The 19408-nt window shown below is 34.3% G+C and overlaps 2 pseudogenes; both read right to left on the bottom strand.

Annotated features, from left to right (window-relative positions):
• Positions 1–6931: 6931 nt before the first annotated feature.
• LOC149266783 (large ribosomal subunit protein eL27y-like) lies at positions 6932–7555 on the bottom strand (annotated as a pseudogene).
• Positions 7556–11470: 3915 nt separating this feature from the next.
• LOC149266782 (cullin-3A pseudogene) overlaps positions 11471–19408 on the bottom strand; it is a 92258-nt pseudogene continuing 84320 nt past the window's right edge.

Below are 19408 nucleotides of genomic sequence, written 5' to 3'. Positions count from 1 at the left end.
AGATTCGATGGTCACAGAAACTTCTTTAATGGGCAATGTTTTTCATGTCATAACTTTGGGCACAAGGCTGCTCAATGCATTGCTTAAAAAACCATCATGACTAGAGAAGCACAAAATCAAAGGAGTGTAACAAGAATTAATAAAAGTTCCTATAATAACTTTTGTCGTCTTGAAAATGAAATATAATTCTCGATTTGTAACAAATTTGGTCATGAAGAATCTGAATGCAGGAGAAAATTTCAGCCAGCACTTCAAAAGTAGAAAATGCCATTAAATCCCAAGATATGGAGAAGGAAGGAATCTCAATCAGAAAGATGTGGTATAGTCTTGTATGTAGAAGGACAATAAAATCAACGGTACATCGACAGTGGATGCTCGAAACACATGATAGTTGATAAAGAGAAACTCCACTCATATAATGCTTTAGAAGAAGAAAAGAATGTCTCATTTGGAAATGACACTCCAGCTGTCATTAAAGGTAAAGGTTTTGTTTTCTTGAAGGAAGATGTTAAAGCTTGAAATGTTATGTATGTAGATGTTTTAAAGCATAACCTGTTGAGTGTCAGTCAAATGTGTGATCAAGGAAATGAAGTGGTGTTTCGATCAAATATATGTGTTGTTCATTAGCTTGATATAGGAAAGACCGTGATCAAAGGTACAAGAACTCCAAACAACTTATACATACTCAAAGGAGAACAACAACAATGCAATCTATGCAAAACAGATGAAAACTGGCTATGACATAGAAGATTGGGACATCTAAGCTTTTCTCAAATAAGAAAAGCTTACAGGCTCAAGGTAGTTCGTGATCTTCCAGATATCAGCATCCTATAAAATACCATATGCAAACCATGTCAAATCGGTAAGCAAACTAGAGTTCACTTCATTGAAAAGGAATGGTCAACAAGTAAGCCTCTTAAACTTATCCATACTGATTTATGTGGACCAAAAAGGAAAAGGTCACCTCGTGGAGAAGAATACTTTATTTTGTATATTGATTATTTTTCCAGAATGTGTTGAATAGGTCTTCTAAAGCATAAAGATGAAGCATTTGAAAAGTTTGAAGCCTTCAAAGATTTGGTTGAAAATGAATCAGATCGAAAAATCAGATCTGATCGAGGGGGAGAATTCATATCAGATGAATTCTTTGACTTTTGTGAGCAACATGGAATAAAAAGGCAATTCTCCACGGCAAGAACTCCTCAGCAAAATGGTGTGGTAGAAAGGATGAACAGAATAGTTCAACAAATGGCTCGAGCTACATTAGATGAATCTGGAACTCCTGCAACCTTCTAGGGTGATGCTGCATTTGCTGTCGCGACTATTCTCAACAAAGCAAATTTTTGGGTAAATAGAACTCAAACTCCACATGAACTTTGGTATGGTAAGTCTCCTAATGTAAAATAGTTTAAAGTTTTTGGAAGAAAATGTTTTATCAAAAGGACTGATGAGAAACTTGGTAAGTTTGAACCCAGAGTAGACGAAGGTATTCTTCTTGGTTATTATTCCAGAAGTAAAGGATACAAATGTTATATTAAAAGACTTCGGAAAATTGTTGAAAGCATTGATATAGTAGTTGATGAAGGATGCAGAGATCCAGAACAGATGAAATCAACAAAGGAATATGACAATGAGGAAGATGGGGATTAATTTCCCACATCAAATCAAAATTGTATTGAAGAAGAAAGGAATGAAGAACCAGAAGAAGATACAGCAGATAGGGAAAAGCTCCATCCAGGTATGTTCAGAAAAATCATCTAGAATCTCAAATTCTAGGAGAAAAGGGGTGTGGAGTACAAACAAGATGAACTCTTACAGGAACCTAAATTTATATAGCATTACTATCCTCCATAGAACCTCAAAATGTAAATGAAGCCTTCAAAGATGAATCTTGGGTCAGGGCCATGGATGAAGAATTAGATCAAATAGAAAAGAATGATACTTGGGAGTTAGTTCCTAGACCTCATGATAAAAATATTATAGGAACAAAATGGATATTTAAGAAGAAGCTGAATGAAAATGGAGAAATTATTAGAATAAAGGCAAGACTTGTTTGCATAGGGTATGCCCAACAAGAAGGTATAGATTTTGAAGAAATTTTTGCACCTGTTGTGAGACTTGAAGCCATAAGGATGTTTCTTTCTCTTTCTAGCTTTCGAAAATTCAAAGTATATCAAATGGATGTAAAATCAGCCTTTCTTAATGGAGATTTAGAAGAAGAAGTTTATATTGAACAACGAGAAGGATTCATTCTTGGAAATGATGCAAAACTTGTATGGAGACTCAAAAAGGCTCTCTATGGTCTGAAACAGGCTCCAAGGGCTTGGTATTACCACCTTGACAAATATCTACAACAATAAGGATTTACAAAAGGTTATGCAGATAGAAATTTATACACAAAGATTGAAAATTATAAATTGCTAATTATTGTTGATTATGTTAATGATATCATCTTTGGTAGCAATGAAGAATCCATGAGTTAGAATTTTGCTTCAGTAATGCAGCAAGAATTTGAAATGGCCTTACTTGGTAAACTTACTTACTTTCTTGGTTTACAAGTTCAGCAAAAAAAAGATGGTACCTTTATTTCATAGACCAAAAATCTCAAGCAGATCTTGAAAAACTACGAAATGGAAGATTCTAAACTAGTATGTCTCCAATTGTAAGAGGATGTAGTCTCAGCTCTAATTGTGAATCACCAGTAGTAAACCAACCAACTTACAAATCTATGATTGGAATTATACTTTATCTAACATGTACCAGACCTGACATCATGCATGCAGTAGAAATTGTTGGAAGCTTTCAAGAAAATCCAAAGGAATCACATCTCTAGGCAGTCAAAATAATTTTCAAATATCTTCAAGGAACTCAGGACTTTGGACTATGGTATCCTAAAGATACAGACCTTACTCTTCATGCATATACAGATGCATATTGGGAAGGAAGTGTTGATGATCGAAAGAGCACTAGTGGTGGTGCATTCTATATGGGTTCCCGATTAGTGTCTTGGTTCAGTAAGAAACACAGTTCGATTGCCTTATCTACAGTTGAAGCAGAATATGTGGCCACTGCATCTTGCTGCACACAACTACTTTGGATGATGCAAACTTTGCAAAGACATTTAGATCACATGTACTCCACCCATCTCCATTTTATGTGATAATACAAGTGCCATCAGTATTTCAAAAAATCCAATCATGCACTCCAAGACCAAGCACTTACCCATCAAGTACCATTTTCTACGAGAAAAAGTGCTTGAACAAAAGTTCAAATTGGAGTATGTTCCCTCCAAAGAAGAGGTTGCTGATATATTCACTAAACCACTGCCCAAAGAAATATTTGAATATCTCAAACAAAAGTTGGGAGTAGTTGCTGCATCATCATACTGTTAAAAATAGTCTTTCAAAGGATGGTTATTATACACGGGTTTCATGAAGTATAGTCGTGTATACATGAGGGTTTCTTTGGCTGAAGAAGTGTATATGTTTTTCTGACAAGAAAAATAGTGGGTCAAACTCTGATATGGGTGCTATGTCTGATGTTGATGACTACAGTCTGACAATATGCTTTGTTCATTAATTTTTATCTAACTGACAAAGATGCCTTAATGAATGACTTGTTAACAATGTACAGGTAGCACAAGTTTAGGAGGAGCATTAGCCTTCACACACATTCTTCATTGTTGGCATTATGGTTGCTGAGTCCAGCTATGGCTTCAGATATTTATACCATTTGTTGCTTATGTCATGTAAAATTCTAGGGTGTGATATGAATTCTCATACATTTGAATGAGTCCTATTGGACAAGTGATGTAATTTGTATCCCCACTTTACATGGGATGGATGAGGTAATATTTATTGTATTTCTATCATGTATAAACAATCGGTATATCCCCACTTGGTTGGGTGGATGAGTCAAATTTGGTATATCCCAACTTGATTGGGAGATTGATGTATGTATGAGTCACTGGTGATAGGAAGGTCAAACTCACATAGTTGAGTTATAGAGTCATGTTATTAGTTTGGAAAATATTTTTGTAGACTCTGCATGTGCTCCAAGGGAGCATGGACTATTAGTGCATCACTACATGTACAATGATATCAGAACATGTACAAAGAGGTAGTTTAATCAGAGAATTCAACATGTGATTAGGGGGAGCATAATCATATTCAACTGTTCAAATATGAAGAGTATCTTGGTTTTCCCTTTGCCCTTGATGTCAAAGGGGAAGAGAATTTTGGTGTTGCTTGTTATCTCTAACAGTTTCTACAGCTTGCAGTAATCAAGACCATCATGGTTTCCATCAAGTCCAAAGGGGGAGATTGGTGGCATTATGATACAAGTGTTGTCCTTGATGGAAACTCACTCATAGGTCAATTCAGGTTTGGTAAAAGGAAACTCACAGTACAACAGGTATATTCAAAGGTTACAAGGCAATGGTACAGAAGAACATGAAGATGGAACTAAGGTATAGTGATCAGAATAAAGAATATAAAGGAAAAGGCTGATGAAAAGTAATTTAAGAAGTATACACAGGTCCACTTAGTCAAAACATTGTATACACGCTGTTCCATAGAACAAAAAGAGCGTATACGTATACACGCACTCCCACAGGAAGAAAAGCGCGTACATGTTGGAAAACCAAGGTTTTGGTCCATGGTATTGACCCTAGGTGTTCGGTCCGAGATATTTGGTTCGAGGTATTGACCCTAGGTATTTGGTCTAAGGTATTGGTCCTAAGTGGTTTTGGTCCAAGGTATTGATAAAGGATCTAAGTTTATAAGGAGGAGAAGATCAAAGAGCTAACAAAAACAAGGAATGAATATCTGATGAAGTGTTATGTGCAAGTGTATGGGTTTCTAAGGAATACTTCTATCTGAAGTATATTTTATGTTGCAGGGGCTATGTTTATGATTTGATCTGAAATAATTTGTGCACCTTGAATTCAATATTGGATCAGGATAATGAGACCTAAAATGACCTATTACTGGATGATCTGATATTGGTTGGGCTAGATCTGACTGTGTACACCTGTTTTATTCCTTAAATGTCGTGATATGGATTTGTCTGAATTTCAGAAGTGTAGCAAAGTTATGAGTTGATATTTGCAGATCTGTACGGTGGTTTGTCTCTTCAAAAGCGGGTGTATACGGAGGTTATACTCTTCGAAATAACATATAAAAAAGAATTTATTTATTTATTTATTTATTTTCTTATTTTTTTTTATTTTTTCAGATCTAACTGATCTATCTAATCAAATTCTGTTGTTTTACTACTATCTGTCAATGAAGTCTTCTTAGATTTGAATGTAAAATTGAATGCATAAGGAGGCTAGTATTTGGTTGATTGATTGTATAAGTGAGAAGAAGTGATCTCTTTTTTTTCCTGTGTAAAGCTCTGTAAGTTGACAATAGATGTTTAGTATATTGCTGGTTGGTACAGACTTGATTCAAAAATTTATGTTTGCAGTAGTTTTGAAGGTATATGTAGGTTTGATTAATGGAAGTAGTGTATACACGTAGTTTGGGTTTATCCAAGTAGTATATACATTCTGACGCATGGTTTTCTAGGTTACAACTAGTTCTGAATGATGATGCAAGTTTCTGGGTTCAACAAAGTGTTTTGGTGGCAGTGATATCTTTGTTCAAATTAACTGAATGTTGGTTGATGCAGTTTAATTTTAAAATTTTTTTATGGGTCCGGTATGAAAATTGGATGAAACTTGGTCTTTAGATTGTGACATTGTGATCCAGGAGTATCTAGTCTGAAAATTCATGAAATGTGGTCCCTGGAGGAAGAAAGAAGGTCATAGCCTTTTTTAGGTCAGTGCCTACGTACTAGTAAACGAATTGGCTAGTACAAGATCTATGGGGTTGAAGCTCCCTTCCAGTAGAAGCTGGAAAACGAGAGAAGGTTGTAGCCTTCTATAGGTGGGTGCCTGCGTACCGGTATGAGTTTGCACTAGTACAAGATTGTAAATATATTTTCTTATTATTAAAAGAAGACAGAGATGATAGCAGCAGGTGGTTTTCACCCACATTGGGTTTCCACCATAAATCTTGGTGTTAATGTGTGTTTCTTATGTGTGATGCTTTATTCTATTTTACTACACTATCTAATAAGTTACTGATGTATTGGTTTAAGATCAACACATGATAAATTGTCTAAATCACAAGTTCTCTGGATATACGTTGGTTTCTCTAATCACAGTTGCGTGTACATGCTAGTTCACCTCACTGAAGTAGCTTATATAAATCTGTTTGAGAAATAAAATTATTGATCTGATAATATTGATTCACCACCCTCTCAGTATTATTTCCAACACCTACATCATCTTTCAAGTTCCACAAGAGGAGTATTAAACAATTCTCAAGCTGTTGCTCCCTCCCCAATCACTAGAGCAACATCTTGATTTGGACTAGATCCATCTGTTATGATTGGCTTCAGAAATATCAAGGTCCTTCAATGGTGGGGTATCTCCACATTGAAATAAAAGGAGGGAGACATGAATTTCTAGACCGAAGAAAGGTAGCACTCAGTCCATTCACATAAGCATCTAAAAATAGAAACCAGTCTAACCAAACCTGGAGAGATTTCATCACTCTCTCCTACAAGGACACCAGAATATAAATGTGAATAAAATCACAGAATGGTCCACAAAGTCATTACACTTATTATCATATTTCTTTTTTACAGGTAAAAATTACCATCTTCCTTGCTAATTGATGACCAATAATGTAATATTCCATACACTTTTCCCACTCACACGATAAATCAAATCTAAAACTGTCAAATAAATGATAGATATAAGATAGACTAGCATTAAGTTTCCTATCAAAACTCTCAATTAGCTCAAAATATCCAAGAATTGCAAACACTATGATGGTACTAAGGCCACTATAGATAATCAAAATATAAAAACTTGAAATTTCTAACATGGTACTTCTAAAAGATGAGAATCTAAAAACCTAAGTTTTGTAAAGAACCATATATTATTCCCTACCTTGAACCTCTCATCAAAGGAAGCTTTTACTCCCTTTAGTGTCACCACCTTCTTATCATGGGTCTCCAGTTTATCAAAGGTAACCACATTCTTCAAATCCACATCCAAACTATACCTAGTGGGCATGATGTGGTTATAGTTAACAACCTTGATGACAACCTTCAACCTTGATTTCTTCATCATTTTCTTCACAGAGTCCTTTTTGATGACCTTCTTAGGTTATTTCATGATACCTTGTACAAGGCAATGGTCATATGCCTGTCTAGCAGTTCCATGATCGAAGGTTTTAATGATAACGACCTTCTGACTTGCGAAGCATCCTTACAAGACAAAGAAAACTTTGTTTTTCTTCAGAAACTTCACGATTCTCACTGATCTCTTTATTTGGAGGGGGGAACATAATGTGTCTTTGCCCATTCCTTCAGCTTCAACTTGACATTGTAAACTTTTCTTTCCCACACAGAAAAAGGTGATCCTTGCACTCAAATGCCTGCCACCAACAGTGAGATCTTTCATACCTTGTATGCCAATCACCCAAAACCCTTGTGACATTTAACTTAAAATTCAAACAAACATCATCCACATGTCTTCCTAATCCTTGAATATGTTTTCTATCTCTTGTGCAACAAGACCTGTGATCCCTTGACATTTCTACAACCCGTCCATGCCTAGGAAACACAACTTGACAGTCTCCATCATTTACAACCAGTAGAGTTCTCCCAAAAACCACTGCATTTAGGGTTGTTGTACTTGATGAGAGAACAATGTGAAGTAAACAAGCCTTAGCAAATTCTTTTTCTGTCTCTATAAAAAAAATTCTAATTGCTTTCTCTAGTGCTAAAGGAAAATTAGGATTCTCTACAATGAACTTGGATAGATTTTCATTAACAAAATGGGTAGCATTTTTTCCTCCATTTCCATCAAACACCCTATAGAAGACAATGGGACATTGACCAAAGGAACTATGGTCATATGTTTTTGAAAAAATCAATAATGCATAAATTTACAGCTTCCATGTTTTCATAACCTCCTATTATTAGACTAGAATTAAGAGTGGAGGATTGGCATAAAGTTTGTTGCCAAACATTCTCTATTTTTATTTCAAACAGTGTTGGAAATAATCATGCACTATCTATACTACCCCTCTATGACACTGATAAAACCCTTAAAATCTTAGCAAAAATATACTATTGTAGCATTCGCCTTATTAGAGCATGGCCAAGATGGCAGTTCTGAAACCTTTTCGAGGTTGAAGTAGTTGTACACAATACCATTTTACTGGTTGAAATGATGCTACTTGATGACCTGTAATGTTGAAACTACCTACATAAGACCCTCTTGCAATAGTATTTATGTGCAACTGATGTCATGTTAACAGTTATTTTCCCACTACAGAGGAATAACTCCAAACATTTGTTCCTTTTGTTTGTTGCTTGCATTTTGCTTCTTTAATGTTGATTAATAATATAAAATAATGACCAATATTTTCCAGATCAACAGTCATGGAAAACCATCTTGAACATGCCTTAAATAAGGAGGATATCTATAATTTTTTCTTGCAAATAATACTTGTAATGACTACCTGAATATATCATTGTTTTGAGACTACCATTTCTAATCCATCAGTGAATACTCTTTGGAATAATTTGAAATCTAAAGGTCAACAAAATAAAATAGAAGGAGATGACATTAACCAGTTTTTTATTCATCCAATGAGCCTTGGAGAAAACAAAAGAAGGTGAAGGCCAATTCTATCTTCAACAAGAAATGATACAAAAGCAATACTTTTCTAGCCTATTACCTTTCCCTTTTCCAAATTGAGAAACAATAATTTTCTTTAGGCCCTATGATTTTCTGTATGGAAATCCTAAAGGCCCTTTTCCCACTTTTAAATCTGACTTTGATTTCAATTTGTCAACCTGATAAATCGAGTTCCTTCTCTTTTGGTTTCAAACTTTATATTTCCCTTACTCAACTGTGATCAAAACAACTAGGGTATCAACTTTGAACATGCTGGGAATTTTACATGGAGGACATTGAACATGGTGGGACTTATCAAACTCTTACTCATTGATTTGATATTAGTGCTACAGGTTCATTTTAAATCAGCATTTAAAGACTAAAATTTAAAAGAACTAAAATCACATAGGTAATACTTAGCCAATTGATAACAAAGTTTGCTCATATGGTCTACATCTCTGGGTTCAATTAAATTAACAAATAGATCCATTCATAAAGATGCAAAGTACATCATGTTTCCTCTTTAGATCAAAATAGTGGCCTCAATCCATAGAAACTATCTTTGATGTTCTCTAGGAAGATGACAATGGATTATTCTTCCAATCCATGAACTTAGGTTTGCCTTATTTTCCCAATGAAGGGGCACTCTGCTGCCAATTGAATCCCATAACCTGAATATATTGCCTTTTATTCTTGCTAAAGAGTTGTTGAACCTAGAGCCCTTTTACATGCAAACACAGGAAACTAACTCATACATGTCTTCATACTTAGGAAAACGCTTCCTCTTGCTCGTTTATCTTACAATAAAAATAGATTACTTAGCGTTCCAATGCATAGAGTGTGGTATGTGTGGCAGATTTATTTACAGAGCTGTTGGCTCCTTGAATTTTTTCAACTCTTGATTTATATATCCCCTTTTTTTATCTCATTAAGCAACTTTCTCCCACTCACTTTCTTGTGTTTTTGAGTGATTCCATCGCCTTCCCCTTTGCATCCATCATGGGAGTCCTACTTAAGGTACACCATAGCACCATTGGAAAGCTCATGAAATTTCAGTTAACTTATGGTTTTTCTATTTCACTTGGAATTTACCAGTACTGTGGTATAATATATTTCATAAGTAACTCTTGGTTAGTAGACCATTTCGTGTGTATCTGGTTATTATATAGACATTTAGGAAAAAAAACATTAATTTTTGTTGTTTATTTGGTTTCCAATTTGGTAAAACATAGATAATGATTTTGATATCATGTAATACAGTATCAATTTTATAGTATAACCCTCTAAAATAGCCCTTGGTCTAGTTTTATGACCTTTCCCATACTTAAATGACTAGTTTAGAAACCAATCTTGTCGATTGAATAGTTATGGTTCTACACCAAGCCAGTCTAGGTGTGGCTACAACAAAATATAGAGGATGAAGCAATTTAAAAAAAAACCCTAAAACCCCTCATCCCCCTAAAACCCTAAAACATTGTTATGTAGTAGTTTGTAGCATGTTTTGTTTTGGATGCTAGAGGACACTTAGAGCATCATTGTTTATGTATATTCTTTAATATTTGTATTGCACTTGGTATAGATGAGTGGCATGTTTTTTCTTGGACTCTATAGGCCATCTAGAGCCTCACTTCTTATGTATTTTGTTTTGGATATGCATTGTTCTTAGTGCCATTTTTTTATATTCACCCTTAAATGGTATATACATGAACAAACCTTGAATATTTAGTCTATAATGATTTGCATTTACATTGAATGATTTATGTGTGTGTGTGTGTGTGTTTCTTTATTGATTAAAATTTTCATATTTCAATGATTTTTTTAGTGAAATAGTTTATAATCACAATCATCAACTGACTCTAATCTAAGTACAGTTTGACCCAAAACCTGATTCTGATTTTTAAAGCATTGGTCATGTTATGGGCATTGAGAGAATTTGGAACCCAAACATAGACCAAAAAATTGAGATTGTGATTTTATTAAATAAGGATCTACGGGGATTGTAATTGGCATCAATTTGGAGAAAGTATGTATCTCATTTTGCAAGTAGTGCCAAAGTAAAAGTTCAATCCTTGAAGTGAATATCCTTCAATTTTAAGCTTTGCTCAATGATTTCTAGTAGACAATTTCTTCAGGGCCCATGCAACTAATGTATACCGAGATTGTATAAACATCCTTTTCAAGCATTTCTTGTAGTTTCTAATTTAATTTTGAAGAAAGGTTGATCTTTGATGACTATTCCTCCTCAATAGATCAAAATATTTTCATTGCACTAGAAAAATAATCCTTGCACTATTGAATAGAATTGTGTATACTTATGCATAACCTAAATTTATTGCTTCTATAGTTGAATAACAAAAATCAGATCAAATTTTATTATTGAACCAAAACACTCTTGTTTGATGCTTAGTCCATGCAAGGAAGTATAAATATCAAAATTTGAAAATTTGAATGCATGCATTCAATGAAATCATAACATGGATGTTAGTAAATAATACGTTCTTTGCAGTGTTCTTATATATCCTTGGGTTAAAGTTAAAGCATGTTTGACCATCTAGTGTTGCTAGTTCCTAGTGAAATGATAAGTACATGCTTTGAAATTAGCAGTGTATTTAGACTTAGGCAGGCATATGAGGATATGAATTTATTGTCACTTAATAGGGAACAATTTTGAATGTTGATTCTTGAAACTTTATATGGATTCCTCTTTCAGATGAGAAAACAATAGCATCACATGTGAAGACAAGGCATATTTTTGATTCCTACTATCCCATCTATTTCAACTAAAGCCACCAATTCAACCTGTTCAAGTACTTTAAAAGAAATAATGTTAGTATTTTATTCTATGGCCTAATACTGGTTGTTCAAGTATTTAAAACAACTAAGTATTATAGATTTTAGTCTCATCTGTCAAATAGTTGTATGTCATTATAAGTACCCAAAAGAAACATCAAAGTATTTGGACTTAAGCTGCAAAAAACATGGCCTTTATTTTAGTGCTTCTAGTTCCCCAAACTATGTTGACATGCCTTATATGAATAAGTTATCCTCACATATTTATTTGATACACCTTTGACCTTGATTTGACTAAGACTGATGTTATGAATTTTACTATTAACTAAATTAAATCAATTCTTCCAATCTTACTGTCATGGTTGCATAGTGGAGGCTTATTGAAACTTTAATCATAATAATCTTAATCGCGTATTTTAATAGTCGAGGCTTAGTAACCATTTAAGAATAATAATCTTAATCTTGTGCTTGAATATTGTAGGCATAGTGAACCTTTAAGAATAATTAAGTATTACCTATAGGTTGAAACTTTTTCATGCCTGTCATAAATTTAGTTTTGAAAGGCATGGGTAATGATGAGAAGAAAATTTCTATTGTCCAACAGATTAGGCTTTTGTAATTTTTGGAAAATCAATTATGTTTCTGTTTCTCACTTTGTATTCTTGATGATATTGATAGATCCATTATATTCATTTTCATTTGTATTTGAAGATTTTTTTATTTTTTATGTTTTTTTCTTTTCTTAGTGCATCTAATGACTTTTCTTTTTTTATACATTAGATGAGTTTAATGTTGTATGTGTTCTTGCCAATGGCCTTTGATTTATAATGTTTGGAAAATTTTACAATTTTGTTATTAAGCATAAATTTAGAACTCATCTCAATTTGTTTTAAAGATATGCTTTCTTTTACAGGATACGTTTTGGCAAGTTTGTTATATGGTGGCAAATTGGTTATATGAACTTTGTGAGGTAGTTGTCCCACAACCTACTTGGTATGTTTCCATTGAATTAATGAGTTCATACTTGTGCATTCTCTCGTTGGCATAGATACTTGATAAATAATATCATGGATGTAACCCTACAGTTTTGATCCTTGGAATATAATCAATCATATTATACCTATATTGTAATAACCTGGGTATTTTGAGGTGTTTCAAGCCATGTGGGCTCACCTATGATGACACTGTGATGTATTTAACGTAAAATCCTGGTATATATTTCTAGAGAATATATATTTTATCTTAAGCACAAGGACAAGGCCTGCCTAGACAATTCTTATGGTTCGTATTTTCAAGTTTGGATATTGGTTTATATTACATAGGGACAATGGGTTTGTCACTATGGTACAAAAAATTTTGTTAAATACATTTCTTTCTGTTAACAGAGGGTGGGAAGGTCTTGCCAATTCTCTTGACAAAAAAAAATCAAATGGAGTGGTAGAATTGTGTTTTAAAGGGTGAGCCAAAAATTAGTACTTGAAAGGTAGAACTTGAGAATAGCAAGTTATCTGATCTAGATCTAGAGACACAACAGACCGTGGAAAAAAAAATGATGGTATTGATGATTCTTCCCTGCAAATAAGCTCTACCTGTTAGACCACTGCCCAAATTTCAGCTATCTGCAATGGCAATAGTGACTCTAGCTTTATTTGTATGAATAGCGACTTTGGCCATTGTCTTGTTCGTTTCTTATAAAGGATTTTGATTTTCAAACTCCAACTAGTTTGTTGTTAAAATAATTAAAGCTTTGATGACAAACATATAGTTTTCAAATCTCTTTCCAAATCTATTTTCTTGACCAAAATTTTATTTTTACTTTAGGTCATGTAAATTGGTACTGTGTGACATATACTATGATATAATTGCCTCGATAAATAGATAGAAGTGTTGTACAATGTAGTCTTTTTTAAATCTAGAGAAACAAAATTTCCAAATACAAAGTTTATTAGTTAAGAACATCTTTTAGACTTCTTAGCTAAGTTATGATTATATTTCAGTAAGGGATTTTGTGTATGCTGATATTGTGTTGTCTCTTTGGTTTATGTTAGGTAACAATGGTTAATAAGGGATGTCTTCTTGATCAACATGCACACATCTTATTCTATGATCGACATGGATCTCTATGGTTTCAGGCATGGCAACAAAAATGCAGATGTTAGTGGGATCTCCAAATTCTGTGTTGGATGAATTTAATAGTAGTGATGATTTTGATTCCTTGTCAGATAAAGAATGTCACAAGTCAAACTGAAATAAACAAAAGTAGCTCAAGAATGAAGGTGAAGCTATTGCTTTCTATTCAAGTCAATTTTTTTAGTTGTTGGTTGCTTTCATGCTTTGAGTGCAGACTTATGAAATTCCAAATTGCATGTTGGTTTATGTGAAGGGGATATATATATATATATATATATATATATATATATATATATATATATATATATATATATATATATATATATATATATATATGTATATATAGATATATCTTATTTTGTTCATGGTTTCCGGAGATCCACATTACATTTGCATATAAATGTAGATATCATTCAGATATATAAACACTCAACCTATAACATATTGCATATGTCTTCATCAATGCTCTTCTTCCATATGATATCCACTTATGACATCTCCTTTGCAATATTTGGTGCATCTTCTAGTTATAGGTCATTTAAATGTCTTCAAAGTTTCACTTCTAATTGAGTATTCAATTGAACATATTGATTCTCTTATACATAACTATTTTTCCCTCCACCCACATTTCATAACTTCCATAACCATTAGGCAGGGACCTACAATATTGATGTTTCTTTGCTTATTTAGTAAAATATTGCTGAGACTTTAATCTATTCAAAGTTGTATAATTTACAATTTATGAAGTTTGAAGGTCTACTTTTTAAAAGTCTAATTATTTAAAGGGTGCTAGCTCAATGGAAGAGCAACTGCTTTACAAGAAGGATGTTGGTGGTTCAATTCCATCATTCCCTAATATCCATGTGGAATGGAGATGATACGTTTTTGGTGATGGAGGCTCTTTTGTCCATCACCAGTGAGCTTATGGTGACATTTTTTTACCCTCACAAAAATATGAAATGGTGACGGTCAATGAATGCCACCATATATACGCATCAATAGTGACGACCATGAAAGGTCTATAACCATAAATCATTGTTGTTGATATGAAATGGTGGCGGTCATTTTCCATCATTATAGTCATTCTTCGTGACAGACCTTGAATGTCACCACAACACCTATACTTTTTTCAATGTGGCTTTTGGTGATGGTCAACGAACATCACCATATATATGTACCAATAGTGACGGTCATGAAACATCCATCACAATAAATCGTTTTTCTTCATATGAAATGGTGACGGTCACTATCTGTCATTATAATCAATATTTGTGATGGACCTTGAATGTCACCATAACACCTAAACTTTTGGCGACACCACCTTGGTGACGTTTAGTTTTTGGTGACTAGGGCTATGGTCCATCACTATTTGTCATATGAAATGGTGACAGTTGCTATCCATCATTATAAATTATTATTGGTGACGGACATTGAATGTCACCACAACACCTATACTTTTGGTGACGCTACCTTCAGTGACGTTCAGTTTTTGGTGACTAAGGCCCTTTTGACCGTCACCAATGAGCTTATGGTGACATTTTTCGCCCATCACTAATGTCATTTTTCCTTGTAGTGCACATTTGCTAAAAATGCTCTAGGTTTTCTTCTTACAACCCATTTTGCACATGCTTGATCATCATGTCCATCTAGGAGACCATGTCTCACATAAACATTTTGAGTATACCCGACAATCATTGTCTCCCAAGACATCACATATCATGCATACGTTTTGTCAAACAGTTTGTAGTACCACTCTAAAATTTCACAATGGCTAGCCCATATGGCCTGAGTTTTGAAATCGAGGCTCTCATGCCACTTGTAACATCCCAATACACCCTTAGGTGAAATCATTCACACAAACCTCATAATTTACCATTTCACTCAAAACTATAGGTAAAATTAAACTAGGAATATATACACATATTAAACAAATTCATTTAAGAAATTACATTAATTTAAAACATATCATAAATACATACATAATTTAACCATAAATACAATTAAGAACAATCAACCACAAGAATGAAAAATGATTTGTGCGTGAAACAAAATAAATATTAACATGTTTTCAAATACTTATATGTGAATTATGTTGACTAGTTATGGACCTTTTACATTCTTCCCAACCATAGGCCTCGTGGTTCATAAAATCTCAACCACAGGTCACCCTTGAGCTGGGGCTTCAACTCCATTCCTACCATAGCCATAAACTAGAGCCACCAAGCCTCACACATTAGGATGCATCCTCTACAATGGGATTAACTAAATAACTATGCCTTGGTTATAGAGTCCAAACCCAAGACTTACTAACTACTCAGTGAGTTACAAAACCCAAGCACAAGGCTTACTAGTTGGTTTCTAAAAAATAAGTTAACCAAAACTCTAGCTAGTTCTAGAGTCCAATCCTGGGACTCACTGATTAAAATCACTAGTCAGTTGCAGAACCCAATCACAAGGCTCACCAATGGGTCCATAACCATGAATTGTTGTCCCATTGAGTGCCATGAATGAATACCTCATTAAATTCCTTAAAATCCATAATCCATGCCCACTACATGAATAGCTGGGTAACTAATTCCCATTTATCAATAAGGGAGAATCTTTTTTATAAACATACTTTCCCTTTGTTTAATATTTAAATATTATATAATAATATGATAACATAACATTTCCATCCAAATGCTTTTTCCCCACCCCGAAGTCATCGGCCCCCGATACTCTTTTTTCTAGGTCTTCCTATAGTCATTATGTGTTTACTAATAATCACAAATTAAACATGTTCACCACATCAAAATTTATAGCCTCATAGCATAAAAATACCATACACACGAGCACACTAGCCCCAAAATGAAGACATGAATACACACAAGCGTACCATCCTAAAAATAACTCTTGACCCACCATCCTAATAATCACAATAGTCAAACCCATTACATAGGCACACACACCTTAATCGTATTGATAACTTGGCCCACTGGCCTAACATGTAGATATACACAGAGGCATACTAGCCTCATGAGTCTCAGGCTCACCAACCAATGCATATTTTACATGGTTATTACATTAATCATTTGATGGTGAAACTAGGGATGTTACAAGATGACTCCTTTCATATGAAACCCCATAGGGAGTTTTGTGAATATTAAAGGTAATATGGAGTTGAAATTTTCCATGTAGGTAACTAGATAACTAGGATCATAGGATGATGAAAAGTGAATTTTATGTTGAAGAAGGGAATGGTTATAACACTTGCTGGTGTTCCAAACATTCCAAGGCTAGATAAAAGTATGATATGTGTAAGTAGGATAACCAATGCAAGTATAACTACTATGTTTGAAAATGAAATCTATAGGATGGTTTGAGGAGCAATGCTATTGTCGAGGGGAGGTTTTGTTGGAACTTTGTACAACCTAATGAGAATAATTTTCAATGACAAGTGTAACAATGCCAATGTCTCTAAGGGTGGAGATAAGAAGTAAAGATAGTTGTTGTCTTTAAAGGAAAGACAATGACATGGCATCAAAGACTAGGGAATATTAGAGAGAAGGGTGTTCAAACACTACAGAATAAAGGTATCAATAAAGGTATGTCAAATTGCATAATTGATCTTGATTTTTCGAACATCATATTTATAGTAAACAAAACTAGGTAAGATTTTCATCATTTACTATAAGGGCCATGGGAATTTTGGATTAAGTACATAGTAATTTGTTTGGACCTATTCCTATTCCATTACTAGGAAAATATATGTACTATGTCTCATTCATAAATAAATTCTTAAGGTATACATGGAGTTATTTCACATTAAAGAAATATGATGTATTTGGATAATTGAAATAATTCAAGTCCCTTTTGGAAAATTAGATAAAGAACAAAATAAAGGTGTTAAGGATAGAAAACGAAAGGTAATTCTACAAGAACAAGTTTGAGGAATGCTATAAGTAGTGTGGTATACCAATGTAGAAGACAAGACCATGAACACCTTAGTAAAATGGGGTTGAAAAAAGGTTCAACATGACACTAAAGGGAAAATCAGGGAGCATTCTCAATGGTGTTGAGTTAGGAAAGAAATTTTGGGCAAAGGCATTGGGTACTACACGTTACCTAGTAAATCAATCAACCTCATCAACGTCAGTTAACAACAATCTACGTGAGGAATTTATTAGTAAGAAAACTCTCTTAAACATCTCAAAGTATTTGTCTATGACATTTATGTACAGTCTCTAAAGGAAACTAGAAGAAAGTTGGACAATAATGGTGAAAAGTACATTTTTTGTGTGATAAAGATGGTTTAAAAGGTTATAAGCTTTGGAATCAAGATTTTTGGAAGGTTGTTTATAGCTGAGATGTCACTACGGGGAGAATAATTTGTAGTGAAGGCTTTTATGGAACCTTCCCTAGAAATTAATTATTCTCTGCTTATAATGGAGGCTGGTAGCATATGTGAATAGCCATAGTTTTTAGCGAAGGAATCTATATAGTGCACCAAAGGCTAGAAAAACACATACATAATGCATTACTACCTCCTTAAATTTTCACACTAATATTAATTAATACTATATAAAAATTTTGTGTGTGGAGCATGATTGTTCAGAGCTCTTTGTTTTAGCCGGATGTATACCCCAGGAAGTTTGTACACCCCTCCACGTGGGGGGGTGTGGGGGGGACTTGTCCCCCCTGCGGGGGTTCGGGGGGGCCGATCCCCCTAGCTGGGGGGTCTTGGGGCCAGTGGTCCCCCGGCGGGGACTCAGGGGCAGTGCCCCCGAAGTCAAAAATAGATGTAAAATTTCCTTGTAAAAGTATAGTAATTTGTAGTCAATCTAGTTCGTTCATTAGGCGGATGATCTGACGGTAGAACTTATGTTTAGTTTAGGGTTTTTTGCCCTAGAAGGCAACCCCCTCTCTTTGTATGAGGGCATTGTATTTGAGGCTGTGAAATAGATGTGTATTCTCTGAGCGAGAAACAGAGAGGCGAGACTGTGAGAGAAAGCAGAGGATATTACAGTGGATCTGCTCTAGGTTGTGTCTCTTCTTATTGCTGGATAATAGATAGGACGGACTCGTTGTTCGGGGTGGACGTAGCCCAAACTGGGTGAACCATGTATATCTATGTCTCTCTTGTTTTATGCATTTTCTGTGTTTATATTTCTGCAATATTTTATGTGTTCCATTGTTCCGTAATAAATAATTCTCTAACAAAAAATTCTAAAATATTGATTTTTAATATATTTATATAAAGGAAATAAAAAAACCATAGTTCCACATTATAAAAAAGATGCCACTAGAATTATAGTAATTTTCAATAAATCTTAGAGTGAAACCAAAGGTTGATTTGATAAAAGTCGAATAAAAAATGAACTTCTAGAAACACTATGCAACACCATCGTAAAACTTGGAAAATTAAAGAATACTTTCCAATTCTATTAAATCATTCGAAATATAGATTATTTAATAGGTTTTGATAGTATGAAGAGAAAACTGTGCGCTAAGGATTTTGCTACAAGCTGTTGTCAGCACAATAAAGATAAGAAGGTTCTTCACATATCTATTCTAACAAGCCCAAAATATTGTAGTAATCATGTGCATCTGATTGGTTCCATCAGAATCCCTGTGGGGGGCGGGGGAACCCCCTCCTACAAGAATGTCGTCAAAGGCACATCGACAAAGCTAGGTGGAGGCGTAGGTTCTTCCTATGGATAGGGAGGAAGTGGAGACGACCCTATTATGGGTCCCTAATGGAAAGCT

Source organism: Pinus tabuliformis, chromosome 6 (genome assembly GCF_031772625.1).
Source record: "Pinus tabuliformis cultivar Carrire ecotype Pingquan chromosome 6, CPIR1, whole genome shotgun sequence".
NCBI lineage: Eukaryota > Viridiplantae > Streptophyta > Pinopsida > Pinales > Pinaceae > Pinus > Pinus tabuliformis.
The sequence above is the reverse complement of the archived record's forward strand: the minus strand, read 5'-3'. Positions and strand labels throughout refer to the sequence as shown.